Genomic DNA, 16,846 nt, shown 5'->3' with positions numbered 1-16,846 from the left:
ACGAAAATTACTTCGATAATTTTTTTTCGAATAATTAATAACGATAAGTTTTGAAAAAAATATTTCAATATTTTAAAGATGTTGATTGACAAGATTTTTCCTCCACGAAAACTACAAATTACAACCTCTCGAAATTTTTTTTCGAATAATTAATAACGATAAGTTTTGAGAAAAATATTTCAATATTTTAAAGATGTTGACCGACAAGATTTTTCCTCCACGAAAACTACAAATTACAACCTCTCGAAATTTTCGATAATTTTTTTTCGAATAATTAATAACGATAAGTTTTGAAAAAAATATTTCAATATTTTAAAGATGTTGATCGACAAGATTTTTCTTCCACGAAAACTACAAATTACAACCTCTCGAAATTTTCGATAATTTTTTTTCGAATAATTAATAACGATAAGTTTTGAAAAAAATATTTCAATATTTCCAAGATGTTGACCGATAAGATTTTTCCTAAAACTACAAATTACAACCTCTCGAAATTTTCGATAATTTTTTTTCGAATAATTAATAAGGATAAGTTTTGAAAAAAATATTTCAATATTTCCAAGATGTTGATCGACAAGATTTTTCCTCCACGAAAATTACAAATTACAACCTCTCGAAATTTTCGATAATTTTTTTTCGAATAATTAATAACGATAAGTTTTGAAAAAAATATTTCAATATTTCCAAGATGTTGATTGACAAGATTTTTCCTCCACGAAAACTACAAATTACAACCTCTCGAAATTTTCGATAATATTTCGATAATTAATAACAGTTTCCTCCTTCGATAAGTTTCGAATGTACTTTATCTTCCAAGATGTTAAAACTTGACCTTGGCACGTCTTCCTGGCGTGCAGTTACAACAAATTACAACTTCTCGAAATTTTCGATAATTTTTTTTTTCGAATAATTAATAACAACGGTTGTCCCCCCTTGATAAGTTTCGAAAAAAAATATTTCAATATTTCCAAGATGTCGACAAGATTTTTCCTCCACGAAAAACGTCAAACTTCACCTTCGTGCGTCCTCCAGCCGTGCAATTGCACGATAATTATTACAATTTCTCGATTCTTTTTTTCTTCTTTTGATAAGCTTCGAAAATATTTTTTAATATTACAAGATGGAATTGCGATGTAAAAAAAAAAAAAAAACATGATCGGGAAATGAAGACGTTCGAGGATTCGAAAAAGATACGTACGATTTCCTTTTCAACAAGCTTGTAACACGCATAACCTGATCTTTATCTTAACGATCGTGTAAACCGTGGTCCCGCAAAAATGAAGTTTTCTCCTTGTTCCTTTTTTTTCTTGTTCGCTCTCGTGTAACGCGCACATCCATCACTGACCACCAACTTTCTTCTATGCGCTAGAGCCACATCTGGAATGTAGCCGTGTTCACGCACTAATTATTTTAGATAAAAAGTCGGAGATATCTGAACGAAGGGGAAATAAGGAGGAGAAAGGAAGAAGAGGAGAGGTAAGACTTTATTATACGTTCATGGAAAAAAAAAAGAAAGGAAAGGAAAATGATGAAAAATAGAAATAGAAAATTGGATGAAAATGGAGAAAAGAATGAATGGAGGATTCGAAAAGCTCGTGTTTTAAGTAAAGAAAGTTGGTTGAAGAAAAAAGAGAACGGTGGAAAGGAATATTATTTTCGATATAGGAAAGGATTTGATTATAAATAATGAAAAATCTGAAAAATTTGAATTTCACTTTACGAAAAAAAAAAAAAAGAAAGAAAAACAACTTTTGCTGTTAGAATTCATGAATAATTTAAAAAAAAAAAGAACATGTTTTTTTTATCGAATTACAAGACAAAAAGCTCGTTTAATTTTTAGATAAACAATCTAAGGTTAAGTTTTCCCTGGAAAAAAAAAAAAGAAAGATTTAAATAGCCATTTCTTAGACGGTTCAAGTTCCCCCAATTTAGGATGGGAACCGGTTCTAAAGTGGAAGTCAACGAACCCTGAACCCGATAGATTCCTTGGGATTATTTTAGAAACACGAGGATGGCCGTAAAATAGGGATTTTAGTGGCGACGCCTCTAGAACCTTAATAGAGGTTTTTATGCACGGTGGATTCCTTCTTGATCCGTCGTCGAAGGACAGAAAATAGACTCGGAAAAAACTTTCGTTCGAAATAAACGAACGAACGAAAATAAATATTATTCTCGTTATATTCATTTACGTAACACGCGTTTCCATCATCGAGATAAGATGAAAGAAAATCTCTGTAACGAGCAATTGGTAGGATTAAATGATCGTTATATTATTCTGGTTCATCGCGATAACTTTACGAAACTGTTTCTCTCTCCTTCTTTTTCTTTCGCCCTGTTTGATCATAACACTGTTCTCACACCAAGTCGGTAAACGTGTGAAACGAGAAATTCTCGCGCGACATTTAACCGCTCGGTAGGTAATCCCGACGACAGTAAAAACATTGTCTCACGCTGGCGGTGGCCCGTTAAGAATTTTCGGTCAAAAGAACGCGTTCGTACGCGTTCCGAATGCGATTATATCGACTCGGCGGCTATCGCTCGAGACACTAAAACTCGTCCTAAATAACGTCCTCCATTCCTCCTCCCTTCTCTGTGCATTTCCTTGAAATATTTTCGAGAGGGAGTATCGAATTTTATTAATCTCCAATTGTTACCGATCGAGCTTGCGGATTGTAAAATCGCAGGAATTTAGATTTCGACGAATAGATTTAAATTGCAATTAGTTTTCGATGAACCAAGAATAACGAAATTTTCGAAACAAGTTTAAATACTTTTCACAAATGTTACGTGTATTTTCATCGTTTGTTGAAATTAATTTTAATTTAATTTTCGAGTAAGAAAAAAATTTTTAGTTAAAAATTAGTTTTCGATGAACCAAGAATAACGAAATTTTCGAAACATTTCGAATCAAGTTTAAATACTTTTCACAAATGTTACGTGTATTTTCATCGTTTGTTGAAATTAATTTTCGAGTATGAAAAAAATTTTTGACACTTGATTTTCAACCTCGAAACAGATTATCTTCAACATTATAATAATCTCGTATATAAAATTCGTAGAAATTCCAATCTGAACAATTCTTCTCTCGAGAAACGGAATTCAAGAGCGAATGGTGGCACGACAGCGATTTAAGCTTTCTTTCTCGGAAATCGGAAAGGAAAGCGGCGATCGAAACGATCGCCTGTTTGTCATTCCGAGCGAGATGATCACGATCAAACGGTTGCGGTACACGGCGCGCCGCCCGCATATTTTCACGTTTCGTCTCGCGAGCCGTTCGTAGCCATCGCCAGGGAAGCACCTGCACACGACGAGCGCATCGTTCACGCGCCTCGTTCACCGATAATCACGTAGAACCGGGTTGAACAGAGGTGGAAACTCATTCCCACGCGCGGACAGCCCACCTGTGCGTGCACGCTCTCCTCCTTCCCCCTCCTCCTCCTCCTCCCGTTAAACCGAAAAGATTTTGTTTCGACCACTCTGCCTTTTGACCTTATTCGATCGATCGAGAAATTGTCGCAAGATCCACTCTGATCTCTGAGAATTTCATACATTTCTGCGTTGCTTTTGTAATTTGGAATTTAGAGTATAGAAACTTTTCATTTCTCGTTCGTTTTTTTGGTTTAGTTCTTCTTGGCTGGTTCGAGATTTCATCGAGTTTCAATTTCATTACTTTTGTTCAATATATATATATATATGGGAGTTTAATAGACGTGTTTATATTCTTTGAAAATTATTTATTACGATACTTATTAATTATTTTTTATAGTTTCGCGAGGAAATATTCCGAATTCGTTATCATTCGATTGCGAATATTTCGAAATTTGAGATATTGTTATAGAAAAATATATATATCGAAAATAACTTTCTTTACAGATATTAAAAGAAAAATTAAGAAATTATATCTTATTACTATTATAAAATAATAAATTATTTTCTTATATATATAATCGATAATTCAAAAATTATGATAAAGATACATCAATTTTATAAAAATATATAATATTATCGACTGTTCCAGAACCCTAACCTAACCTAAAACGAGTAGCTTCCGAATATAATCTAAACGGTTACGCGAAGAGCGGGAGAAAAAACGAAGGACATATTCCGTTGGAAAAAGGACAACAAACATACACAAACACACACATATATATATAATTTCGCAGGAGGAAGCGTATCTCATTTTAGATACATCGTGCAAAGTATAGAGATATGTATATATACGCACGCACACGAGAGCGCGGCAATTTGAAGCAATTTCTTATCTCTTTTTACGATCGGAGGTTTTTTTCCGCGGATCTCGATCGCACTTCAATCTCTCTCACCCAAGAGTTTCTCCTTTCACTAAGTTCCTCCCTCTACGATTGATTGTCGAACTTCAGCAATCACGATTCTTGGATAACCGGTAATTGTTCGGATTATAGCGGTCGATTTACCAGGAAGCCGAGCTCCCGGGAGATGGGAGCACCTTCGGTCACTCGGTTCTTCGTAGGAAACGCGATCGTGTTAATGCGATTAAGTCGTCGCGCAGGTGGCTCGTAGTAACATTTCGATTCAAAGTTTCCAGCTCTAGTTTTTTTTTCTCCTTTCCCTTCCTGTTGTATATTTCGTGTATTTTGTATATCCAGAGTCCATTTTTTATTTAATTATTTTTTTTTTATTTTCAAAGTTTCAAGCTCTAGTTTTTTCTTTCTTTCTCTTCCTGTTGTATATTTCGTGTATTTTGTATATCCAGAGTGTATTTTTTATTTAATTATTTTTTTTTTATTTTCAAAGTTTCGAGCTTTAGTTTTTTTTTCTTCTTTCTTTCCCTTCCTGTTGTATATTTGTGTATTTTGTATATCCAGAGTCCATTTTTTATTTAATTATTTTTCTTTTATTTTCTTCAAATGATAAATTGCTTTAATTTATTATTAATTTATTATGCTATTTATTATTGCTTTAATTTATTTCATTTTTCATAGAAAAAATGATATTTCAAATTTGATAAGAGATATTTGTTGCCTGTCTTTAAAGTGAATTTTCAAAATTTATCGATTTACGATACGGAAAAGAAAAAAGAAAAAAAAAATCGTTTCGAGATACATCCGTAATTGAAATAATTTTTTATGGAAATCATTCGTCTCTTAATGGACGCAATTCGTTATTTCTTATAGAAAAAAAAAGAAAAATATTATTTACGTCGATTTTACGAATGTTCGTAAAACGCATTATCATATAAAAGACACGAGGACGTACAATATATCGTTTCTTCATCTTTCGCGTGACAATCTCTACGAATTTCAAGTTGTTAAAAATATCTTTTGAACCGAAGATTTTTTTTTAAACATCTCGATACTTCTTTTATAAAAAAAAAAAATAACTGCATCCATAGAGATTCCATTTAAAAAATAATTATAATATATACACGTGCAAAAGTAAAAACTATTATATCAAGATTAATACATACTTTAAACAAGATAATGATCTTAAACTATTTTAACATTCGAAAAAAAAAAAATAACAAAGTTCAAAATTCCACTCTGACCAAATTTCCCCCACTTTTTCTCCTCCCTGCCCCACTTTCGATCCTCGAATCGATCTCGACCTTCGATACGTTCGCTGTATTGTTATTAACGAGCAAACATAACATTTCTCCAATTCGACGAAAAATAATGTTTGTCCAATTGGTGTGCAACCTGTTGCAAAGAGAGATAAGCTCCGCGCGACGTTGGAGAGGGGCGTGGTGGGGGAAGGAGAGAAGAGGGGGGACAGAGACAGAAAGAGAGAGAAAGAGAGAGATTTCAATGGCTGGCTGGCTGGCTGGCACAGAAGGCGCGAATCTCGCGGCGAATCGTTGATATTAATCTACTTGGCGCTCTGCTAGTTTTCTAATCATATTTTAACGATCGAGAACTGTTGCACGATCGACGAAACTGGGCCGCTGACAGCTTTCGAGAATCCTTTTCAGCGACCTCGTTCCAGCTTCTTTAAGGAATAATTCGAATTTTGTCGATTAATAAATTATTGCCGTTTTTTTTAACTCGATTAAATTGAGGTTATCTCTTTCTGAGAGGGAATTATAGGATCATATATATTTACACGGAATGATGATCTAATTTTGCAACAATTCAATTTAACATTTGTTGTATATCCTAATTTTTCGTTCTACGGAAAAATAAAAATTTAAAACGAAAAAAAATTTCTAAAAAAGTTTTTTTCGCAAGCGATCGTTAGTACAACAACTTTGAAGCGAATCGCTCGATCTATCCATTTGCGTTTTAATTTCACGCTGAATTTCGCGGATCTATTATAAATTTTACATATTTCGTGGTATACGCGAAAAGTATTACGAAAAGTATTATCGTGTTTTTAGAAATATATTTTCGATTCGATATTTTTATTTCGATAATCCATGTTTTAAGATAAACTAAAATTTTTTTCCAAACTTTAAATTTATTTACGCCTCGTTTCGTTCTCTTCTTTAAAAAACAAACTGTGCCCATCCAGTTTCCAAGGAATCGATCGATTCGACTTCCGGCCGACGAGGGTAGTATCCGGTAGTCGTTGGATTTCCGCTCGAGGCCAAACTATTCCGTGAAATCTATTCGGTATTCGTAACAATATCTTTCCAATGCAACGCGTAAATAATTCATTAACGAAAGGCAGGAATTTTATTGCCCCAACATTCCTGATCGATCGAACGTTACAAAACAAAAAGGAAGAGAGAGAGAGAGAGAGAGAGAGAGAGGGAGGGAGGGAGAAAGAGTTCGAAAAAGTATCCAATAGTTTTTATTAGAGGCGCGCAATATTCGGGCTCTCGTTTTTCAACGTTAATCAAGAACCAGGAAGCGCAAGCTTCGTTGCGTAATTTAATAACTTCCGTGAAACGACGAAACACAGTGTAGAGACGGTGAGACCTGCGGTTATCGTTATTACAAACAAATTATTGGCGAGAGTATCGTTTCTAAAAAGCTCGAGAATGATAAAAGGGGGAGGGGATAGGTCCTTCCTCCTTTATTCTCGTCGATGTGAAAAAAAAAAAAAAATAGGAATCCATCCAGTCGAAATCGAGGTCTTAATTTCCTTCGCGAATTAAAACCAACTTTCTCTACGTTCCCCGGTAATTGCTAATAAGGCTAATAAATTGATAGACGCCGAACGATTTTTATTCCCAAGCGCGAAATATCGAGAGAAAAATGTAATTCGTAATTTATGTGGATTAGAATTAAAGGTTCTCAAACTGTCGTGAGGATCCTCTCTCTTAGAGAATTCCGTCGTTTCTTACTAATAGATAAAAAATAATGAATAATAGAAACAATTTTTCCTCTCCCCAAATCCTAATATTTAGTTTAATTTACAATTTCGTTATACGTATAAACTCTCTTAACCGGTCGATAATGAAGTTAATACTTCATCCTAGCAAACTTGATAAAACTTTACTAAGCCTTGCCACCAATTTTTCAATGATCGCGCTTCGTAATTTGTGTGGACTAGAATTAAAGGTTCTCAAACTGTGGTGAGAATCCTCTCTCTTAGAGAATTCCATCGTTTCTTACTAATAGACAAAAAATAATGAATAATAGAAACAATTTTTCCTCTCCCCAAACCCTAGTATTTAGTTTAATTTACAATTTCGTTATACGTATAAACACTCTTAACCGGTCGATAATGAAGTTAATACTTCATCCTAGCAAACTTTACTAAGTCATCCCACCAATTTTTCAACTTTTTGAATCGAAGAAAATTTGTTCGAACGATTCGTCAAAAATATCTCCGTTTATCGATCGTCACAGCGGTCGCAACAAGCGATCGTCGTATAACGGTATATACAGACATTCCTGGCCCAATGAATCGCTCTTCTGTTGTACGTTTGTCTATACCGGCCGATGGTCACGCATCGCTTCGGTCAAGGCCCTTCTCTACCATCGTTTTTTATCCTTCTCTCTTTCGCCGCTTTCCCTCTCTCTCTCTTTCTATCTCTCTCTATCTCCTCCCCTCCATCAATCCGTCCCACCTCTACGCCCAACCGCCTTCCTTCACCTTCCGTTATTTACGTTCCTTAATTACGTATTGTCCAACGTAATCGGGCTGCGATCTGACCGATCGTGTGTCACCACTCGTGTCCGATCTAGGCTTGGATTGAAGGCGGGGCCGAATCACACGCGTGTTCGCTCGAGTTTATCGACCCTCGGTTAGTTTCTTTTCGGTGATGGGCAAAATTTATTAATAGTTGAAGTTACTTCGATAACTTATTCTTCGAAACGTAATGAGATTACGTGAAAAACTGATCGATTATAATAGTTTCAATCATTTTAGTTCAAGTAATTATTTAAAGTAATTTTATTCGAAATTTTTAATTAGTTACTTTTTCGACTTTTTTTAATCGTTTCTTTTTCTTTTTCTCTCTCTCTCTCTCCTCTTTTGGCGTGGAATGGAATTTCCTGAAGATTTTTAACTTGTTTTTAACCTCAAATTCGATATTGATTTTCACGTATTCAAAGTTGAAGAATTTATTAAGGCGGAACGTACTTTTCTTCGTTCCTTCCCCTTCTCCACGATAATTATTAGGCGTGGAAGCATGTTAACTAACATTTTAACGTGGTTTCGCGCAACGGTCAATGTTTTTCAGAGCGAAAAAACGATTCTTCTGGCCGCGAGGAAGTGAAAGCGTTCACTTCCAATGATTCATAAATAGAGGCACTGAACGGTGACAGTATAAACAGACTATTTATCACAAGAGAGGAAGGAAAAAAATTTGCGCGCGCTTTACGAGAAAGGAATTCATCCATTGCACGAACGCGACGTTAATTTCCTTCTTTTATGCAACACGATCACAACACAACTTTTCTTCTTTAAAAAAAAAAAAGATTTTAATCTTTAAGAAAATATAAGTTAAAAAAAATAAAATCGCCGAATTCTTTGAACATTTTTATTTTCAAAGCTTCAATATTTTATTTCCTTTCTTTTCCTCGAATTAATTTCGAGAATTAATATTTATTTTTATAACGAACGAATAATCATTATTTAATCATTTCCATGATACACAATACTATCGTAATTGCCAATATACAATGAATCACGAAATTGATACTGAAACATATACTTTAATAGCGCGAGATAAGGAAAAAAAAATGAGCATTTAATCTTTTTTAATATCCCGTCGCGTAAAAAAAAATTCTTTTTTTCGTCAACAAAAAATATTTTATCTTTATCCTTCGCGAGAAGATTTTTATTAAAATTCGCTGGCGGTTTTAGATTGCTATTTATTAAAATTTTCTATGCAAACAATGAAATTGAGTTTGCACAGAGACATGTGTAAACTCTGTGCAATTCGTATTCCGCGTATATTTTTGCATATAAATGCGTAAAAAAAAAAAAAAAAAAAATTAATACGAGTCATTACTCTCATATACATTACGTTCAATTGTTTTCAACTCGATATTTCGATATATTTTCTAATTCGATTGAAAAATTTTCCACTTGAACGCGTAGATTTAATACAATTTCTCCTCTCTCTGAAATTTCTCCTGAATCGAGAGGAGGCGACGAAAGTTCGTCGACTTCCGGTTGGCCGGTCGACAGCCATTATTAAAACGCGGCCGCCATTTACGGCCCGTTGACCGGTGACGTAACATTACGTCAGGTATTACCGTAATCACGCATTGTCGGTTGACAATCCGTCGGTCAAACAGGGACGACGCAGGGATGGTGGAAGGGGCGGTGGCATGGACTTACGAGCCGTTAGACAATACGTAATTAGACGGCACGAAGACCATGAAAGGTGAAGGAGGTTGACCGAAGCGGATGGAAGGAGGAAGAAGAGAGGCATGGGAAAGAGAGAAAAGGGACGAGAGGCCTTGACCGACTCTCAACGTGCCCCCCCCCCCTACTCCTCTCCTCTCTCCCCTCCCCTCCACTCTAACGTTCAGATTGGATTCGTCCTTAAATATAAACCGAGCGAAGACGAGTCTCTGTAGCCATTTCTTTGTTAATTCTTTTTTTTTTAAATAATTTATACAAAATCTTTAATAAATTTTAATAAAGTAAATATTTATATATGATATTTTCTTTGTATTTTTTATCCTTGTAAAATTTTTCTGAATAATTATTGTATTAATTATTAATAGTAATTGGAGGGAAATTTTTGAAGGAGTTTGTTATCGTTTCAGCTTTAATCTTTCATTGATGAAGAATTGTGAACGCGAAGGAAAGGAAGAAAATATGCCGTTATATAGATTTTTATTAAAGTCACACGGAGATTATGGTTAAAAATTATTCCTTTCGTTCAATTTTTAAAATTCTAATAAAAAAAAAAACATAATATAAATAAAGGAGAGTAAAAATTGTAATTGCAATATTAAAGAAAAAATTCGAGGAAATTAAAATTCGTAGAATAATAGTATCTTTTAAAATTATAAATCATCGTGTACGTAGGGAAAGAATAATATTACGGATAATGAGAGAATGGCGAAAGAAGAACGAGGAAGAAGACGTCTTCTTTCTCTCTGATTGTTTCCTTGTTCATCGTCCAATCCAATTTGAGATTCGAAACGATCATCAGGCGCATCTGTTCGAGAATCGAGAGTTGCAATCGATGGATATAGACGGATAGATTGGAAGGAAATTGAAGTAAATTTACCGATTTCGTAGAAATTGCGAGCAGTTGCGACACAGGCATCTCTCGATGCCTCATCGTCGTAGATTGATTCGAGCACGCAGCCGATCCGAGAATAGTTTACAATTACTTGTTATCGAACGAAAAAAAAAAAAATGCGGATTGAAATAAAATTCCGTTTAATAATTCGAGTAAAGAAATGTCGAGAGTGAGGAAAAGAAGTATGGAATTATTCAAAATAAACAAAAAACTCGCTCTCCCTCTTCAAGGACTCGAAAAGGAAAGGAAGAGAGAGAGAGAGAGAGAGAGAGAGAGAGAGAGAGAGAGGCGATTCAAAGCGAACGATAAGAATTGAATAAAAATAAAAAGTATATAAAGATTAAGTTATTTGTAAAAAAAAAAATTGAAAGGAGCTCGAAAAAAAAAAGAGAAGCAAGAATATCACGATTATTCAAGAGAGGATGGAAGCGCGGCGAAAGTAAGTGCACTTGGGAACAAAAGAAGAAATCGACAAGAGGCTTGTTCAGAAAAGGAGGCGCAACAGCTTAGAATAGAGCAGAAACGATGGCGATGGTATCCTCTTCCGCGGTGAAATAACGGGGAAAGAAGGAAAGCAGAAGGTGAGAGTCTGCGCAAGGTGAGGTTAGGTTGGGCGAGGTTAGTTTAACTATGCGCGAGGCTGGACGTTCGCCAAGGTCCCGTGGAAAGAGGGGCAGTCTTGACCTCACGAGATCGTCGACACGCTCATTTCCGATTATATATTTAGATTAGTATCTGTGCAAACGCGTCCATAATATCGGGTAAAAATTATTTTCTCGAATTACTAGTTTCACCGACTTATTTCGAAGTTCGATAATTCTAACCTAACTCTCGATCGCGTTCAAAGTTTTTTTTCTGTATCTTGATATTCGAAATGGTGGAAATAACGTTCAGAATGCTTCGGATATTCTTGAATCGTCATCGAAATATCGAGAATCAGTGAAACGGTGAAAAGAACGTTCCAATACAGTTTTTCTTTTTTACCGACTGAAAACTTCTTTAAAAGGAGTTCAAGATTTCTCTCGTAGAAAGAAACTAGAAATCAGAGTGGCAAAATAGAGAAGTTGACAAACAGCTTCAAATTTCCAACTTTTTCAACTTTGAAGATTATGTGCATAACGTGTATGTGTGTGTGTGTGTGTGTGTGTGTGCGTGTGATCAATGAAGTTTGATAATTTCCTTTGTAAAACCTTTCGAAACGAAATATAGTAAACAAAACGAACGACTTTGCTACAATGTACTCACGTCGCTGCCAAATTCGTCTCTTCGTTTCCTTTCCGAATTTCACGGGAGTGCGCGTTGCTCTTCGATACGATCCACGATATCGAGAGGGAAAAAAGGTTAGGAATCGAAAGGCATTGCCGAGTGAATGATATCGGATCAGGGACTCAGGTTATCAGGTGTACTGTTGTTTCTAAAGAATTTTCGAGTTCGAGTGAAAGGCTGGTCGATCTACCGAGTCGGTCGTGACGTTTGATAAAGCCTGTTGCCTTATTACCATTTCAAAGCTTGCGGACCAAATATTGCTTGCTACAAATTATCGTGTGTACGTGTATATACGCACAAGGGCTATCGAGATAAATTAACGACCCGCGTCATTTCGGTCTGGCATAAGTCGATGATTGCGACCGTTATACTTAATATGCTCATGCATATTCATCCTCGTATACCGTACACGGATAAAAAATTCATTATTCGTTGGAAAAGTTTACAAACACTGCTTCTCTTCCCCTGGAAACCTCGCCACGGTGTCCTCTTTTCTTTCTTTTTTTTGACATCACGGTAGATCGATAAGAATATATTTATGCTGTTTTACCGATAACTTTCTGATTATTCTTTTCTTTTTTTTCGTCGTTATATATTTAAAATGAACTCTAACGTATTATTAATTTTTGTTTATACATGCAATAAACGATTGAAAAGATGATTGAAAAAAATTTTATAGGTTAAGTACAAAGTTGTTTCGATAATTTATTATCCGAAGCAGATAACAATTATAACAGTTACGAATGTACATTATAAATATTATTATATATATATATAATTTTAAACTTTATCCTAATTTACGTGAAACTTTTCTGTTCATTTTTAAATAAAGCATTTCTACGTATTATTAAAAATAGGAAATTCTCTTACTCGTTTCGCATAAAATTTTTCTAAACATAACCTATCATCACATTCTTGAGAAATTACTTTTCCAAGGAAAACAAATCTCGATATCTCTATTCTAATCCGATTACCTAGTTCACCTCGAGTTCGATCTTTTTTTTTCTCGATGAGCGATCAGTAGCGACAGTAGCGACTCATAGCGAATCATCTTGGCCACGATGGAAACAATGCATCAGAGTCGGTTGCATTAGAAGGAGCGAACGGTTACACCTGTAACGGACGAATAGCGATGTCGAAAGGCCGGTTCGAGCACCGTGACGTGTCCCAAGCGAATTTCTTCGTAACCGCACCACGCCAGCCCACACCGTGAGCAAATTTGCAACGGAATGGACGGCGTTTAGGTAGCGCGAATTTGCATTTTCGCCATTTTACGGCCATCCGTGCGGAAAACAGGGCTCGTTCGCCGAGAAAACTGCTCCTTTCCAATGTTTTATTCATTCCAAGTGATTCCCGTGTAACGAGAGAGAATAGATTCATTTCTCGTATCGGCCAATTTCAATCCTCGCGTATTTTTATTATCGAGGTAACGTATGTGTTTATATTTATTACAAAGAGATTAAAATCTGTTGAAGAATTCTTTTAATAATTAAAAACAAAAAAAAAACTCATGATAATATTTTATTTTACTTGACAATCAGTATACTTTGAAACTATCCTAACCTTGTCTTCTTGATGTCTTGACAACCGTTCCTGAAGAGGTTAGGAAGAATTATTTCACATTTTATGGGTACAAATTAATATTTCTTAAATTTCAATATTCTTTTTCGTATAATTGTTACTAAATTTATTATAAAAGTACATTAAATTAAGAGAATAAGTATATTTACATCTTATTATAAGTATAAATTTAAAAGAGAGAGAATTCGAAGTCTTAGTTTCCTTTCCTTGATTCCAGAAAGAAAAGCCTGCATAAATTTCCTTAAACCTTCATCAAAAATAAAGATTCAACGGACATATGTGACAAATAAAAAAGATCAGTGCAGCGAAGAAATAACGGTAAGAAGCCATTTATTTGAAAACTTAACCAAATAAACTCTTTATTCGAATTGTTCGAATAAAGAAATCGGATAAAAATAAAATTTTCGAAATTAACACTCCGTATTGGCCGCGAGGTTCAATTATTTACTCGATTACAGGATTCTCTTATTGTTCTCCTTGGCTTTTCTCGACTTCCATCCGAAGCCAGTTCTTCGAAACTAATTGGCCATCGGTTAACTTACCTCGTTAGCCAACGTCCCAATACTTGCAAAACGGGCGTGCGGTTGAATCATAAAAGCGACGTGCCCATCGGTTGCATCGAAAAGGAAATAAAGAAGGCGTGAGGAGACACGAGCCATCTTGTCACCGATTACGAAAGGAGGAAATTATTACGCGTCCTCATACGCGTTGTAAAATGTCATCGAGAAACGTCGAAAAACTCATTTCTCTCTTTCGATCCTTGGGCTTTATAAAAAAAAAAAAAAAGAAGAAGAAGAAACGTTGCGTGGATCGCGCACGCCTTTCCTGAAAATTGCTGTTTCATTTCAATTAAACCGATGATTAACGACAGCACACACTGCTGTTGGATCCGCAATTATTTAAGGCAATTATCGATCGTCCATGATTCTTCAATGAATCTGTTTCCTTTCCTACGGTATAATAAAAAGTGGAAAACAGAATTTTTTCACTAGCAGAATGTCAAAGTCTCTGTCTTTTAAATGGCAACTTATAACTACATGGTAATATTCCAAATGTTCCTTTCAATGAACGCAGCAACTTGAATCAAGATCATAATCTGTGAACTCATGAAAGTATCAATGTAAATTGTATAGAAGAACGGATTTCTGATTATGGATGTTTCAAAGAAAGGAGATTATTTCATGATAAATGAGAAAATATACTCATAAAAAGTATAAATTTAAAATTCATTTGCCAAGAAAAAGGGAGAAACATATACATTGTATAGAAAAAGTGAATAAATAAATAAAAAATATAACTGTTCATCATTAAAATAGGAAAATTGAACTTTTGAAACATACTTTTTGTCCTTATATGCAATTGATGACATAGCAAGGTAAAGTAAATATATGGAAAATAGAATGTGTAGTCAGACATACACATTCTATTTTATAAACAGTTTTTGCAAAGAAACTGTTGCAAAGATAGTTTAGAAAGCGAATTCTTCCCGACTCGAGTTTTTTTTATTCGCCATGTTCCACTGTCTCTCTGATCGATTCCCCTCCCTCCCTTCTTGTTTCTTAATAAAACAGCCATAACCTTTCCGTTACATTCGACTCGATGGCAAACCGATTAATCGGAGAAACTATTTTCAAAGAAGTGCATGACTGCGCACGAGAGATTTCATGCCGCAATTTGCGGCTGAAAGAGCGCAGCCGATGGACGTAACCGGATTTATCTATTGTCCAACCTCCAGGGTTTCTATGAATCATAGAAAATGATCGAAGAAACTTGTATATTTAATGTCCTTTCCGTGCAATTAACGACTTGCCGTTGTTGGGCTGGTAGAAAGAGGTAAAGGTTTCTGCCTTCGAAGAAAATTACGAAATTCTATAAAATTATTTATTCGTGGATATTTATTAAATTAGTATCCGTTATATACGCGAATTGACCAACCACTGACGAACGAGAACCTCTGTCATTCGTTGGAGCATCGACAGAAATATTTAGATGTATATACGGTAATTTAGATTCATTTACGAGTTGGGTTATAAAAAGATAAAAGGTAAAGATTTTTGTTTTTTAAAATCATTCGAGGATATTTATTAAATTGGTTGTATGGGAATTGATCGATCTTTTCACAAAAGTGTAAATACGTGCTAAGAACTGTGAAATGTAGAAAACAAATTTCGTTTAAATTTATTCGTAATAAATTTAAATATTATTACAGTAATATTATACATTAAGTATTACTTAAATTCATTTACGAGTTGAGAATTATTAGAAAGAGGTTAGGTTTTTGTCTGAAGTTATTCGAGAGTATTTATAAGTGACTGATTTCTGTAAATAAGCTGTCACACGTTAAAGCGTCGACAAAAAAGTGCAAATGTACTAGGAATTGCAAAAAATTATTAAAAAACAAATTTTTTTTTTTATATCATTATATATCACTTAGATACACTTGTAATATGTATACTTAGTACGATTCATCTACGAGTTGAGAGTTATAAAAAAGAGGTTAGGTTTTTGTCTAAAATTATTCGAAGATATTTATTAAATTGATTATATTTCATGCAAAGTGAATGAAGTGAACAAGATCATCGTTTGTTAAAGCATTAATGAAAAAGTGTAAATATGTTAAAAAGAATATTTTATTTAGTACAGTTATGCAATAATATATTACGTAGTATTAGATTCATTTATATTTCAATTCATGTTATGAAATTCTATTCCACATTGTATCATTTCAATCATTGACAAATCCTTACGAATTTTCTAAATTTCCGTTTAACATCCGTTCAACAGGCTTCAATTATTCGAATACCGGTTTCAGAATTAACGAAGTTATCTTTATTAACAATTAAATTAAAGCGAATATAATCACCTCGCGTAAAAACGAAATCACTTAACTCTGTTTTTAAAATTAACAATGTTCTGTCGGTTATGGACAGAATATATCGTGTATTCGAATGGCATCGCGTCATGATAAATATCAAAATAAAAAAATACATTAAATACAGTTGGTAAATAGCGGCCGATTTGAGATCGCTGTAACACGTGGCCGTGGTGTATGCAGATGCACGAGGACGATCGTGTGGAACGTTAGAATGCAGAAAATAGGTGTGTACACCGACGAGTGTAACGTTTTGAGTTAAATTCTTGCCGAGTCAAAGGAACGCTGCGGGCACCGCGTCCATTATCCTCGCCTTCGACGACCGCACAAATCCGTGAGAGTGTAATAAGCATCTGCCAAAATGGATGCCTCGTTACTCTTTATGAGATCACGCCCGTGTTTTAGAACGGTCTATTGTTTCATTTGTGTAAAGGTTCGTCTCACTTGTCACGCGTTCCATCCTATCGATTATCCGTGTCATCCTTCTTCAAGTT

At 34.7% G+C, this 16,846-nt stretch overlaps 1 protein-coding gene and 1 long non-coding RNA gene across 2 annotated transcripts in view; one reads left to right on the top strand and one right to left on the bottom strand.

Annotated features, from left to right (window-relative positions):
- LOC100576700 (class A basic helix-loop-helix protein 15) overlaps positions 1-16,846 on the bottom strand; it is a 152,615-nt gene that overhangs the window by 38,647 nt on the left and 97,122 nt on the right. The window lies entirely within an intron of this gene.
- Positions 12,730-14,705, top strand: LOC113219393. Its single transcript, XR_003306491.1, has 3 exons — positions 12,730-13,325; positions 13,698-13,798; positions 13,939-14,705. It is a non-coding gene; the product is annotated as an uncharacterized LOC113219393 (long non-coding RNA).

The sequence above is a fragment of the Apis mellifera genome, linkage group LG1 (assembly GCF_003254395.2).
Source record: "Apis mellifera strain DH4 linkage group LG1, Amel_HAv3.1, whole genome shotgun sequence".
Lineage (NCBI taxonomy): Eukaryota > Metazoa > Arthropoda > Insecta > Hymenoptera > Apidae > Apis > Apis mellifera.
This window is presented reverse-complemented; position numbering and strand designations above follow the sequence as displayed.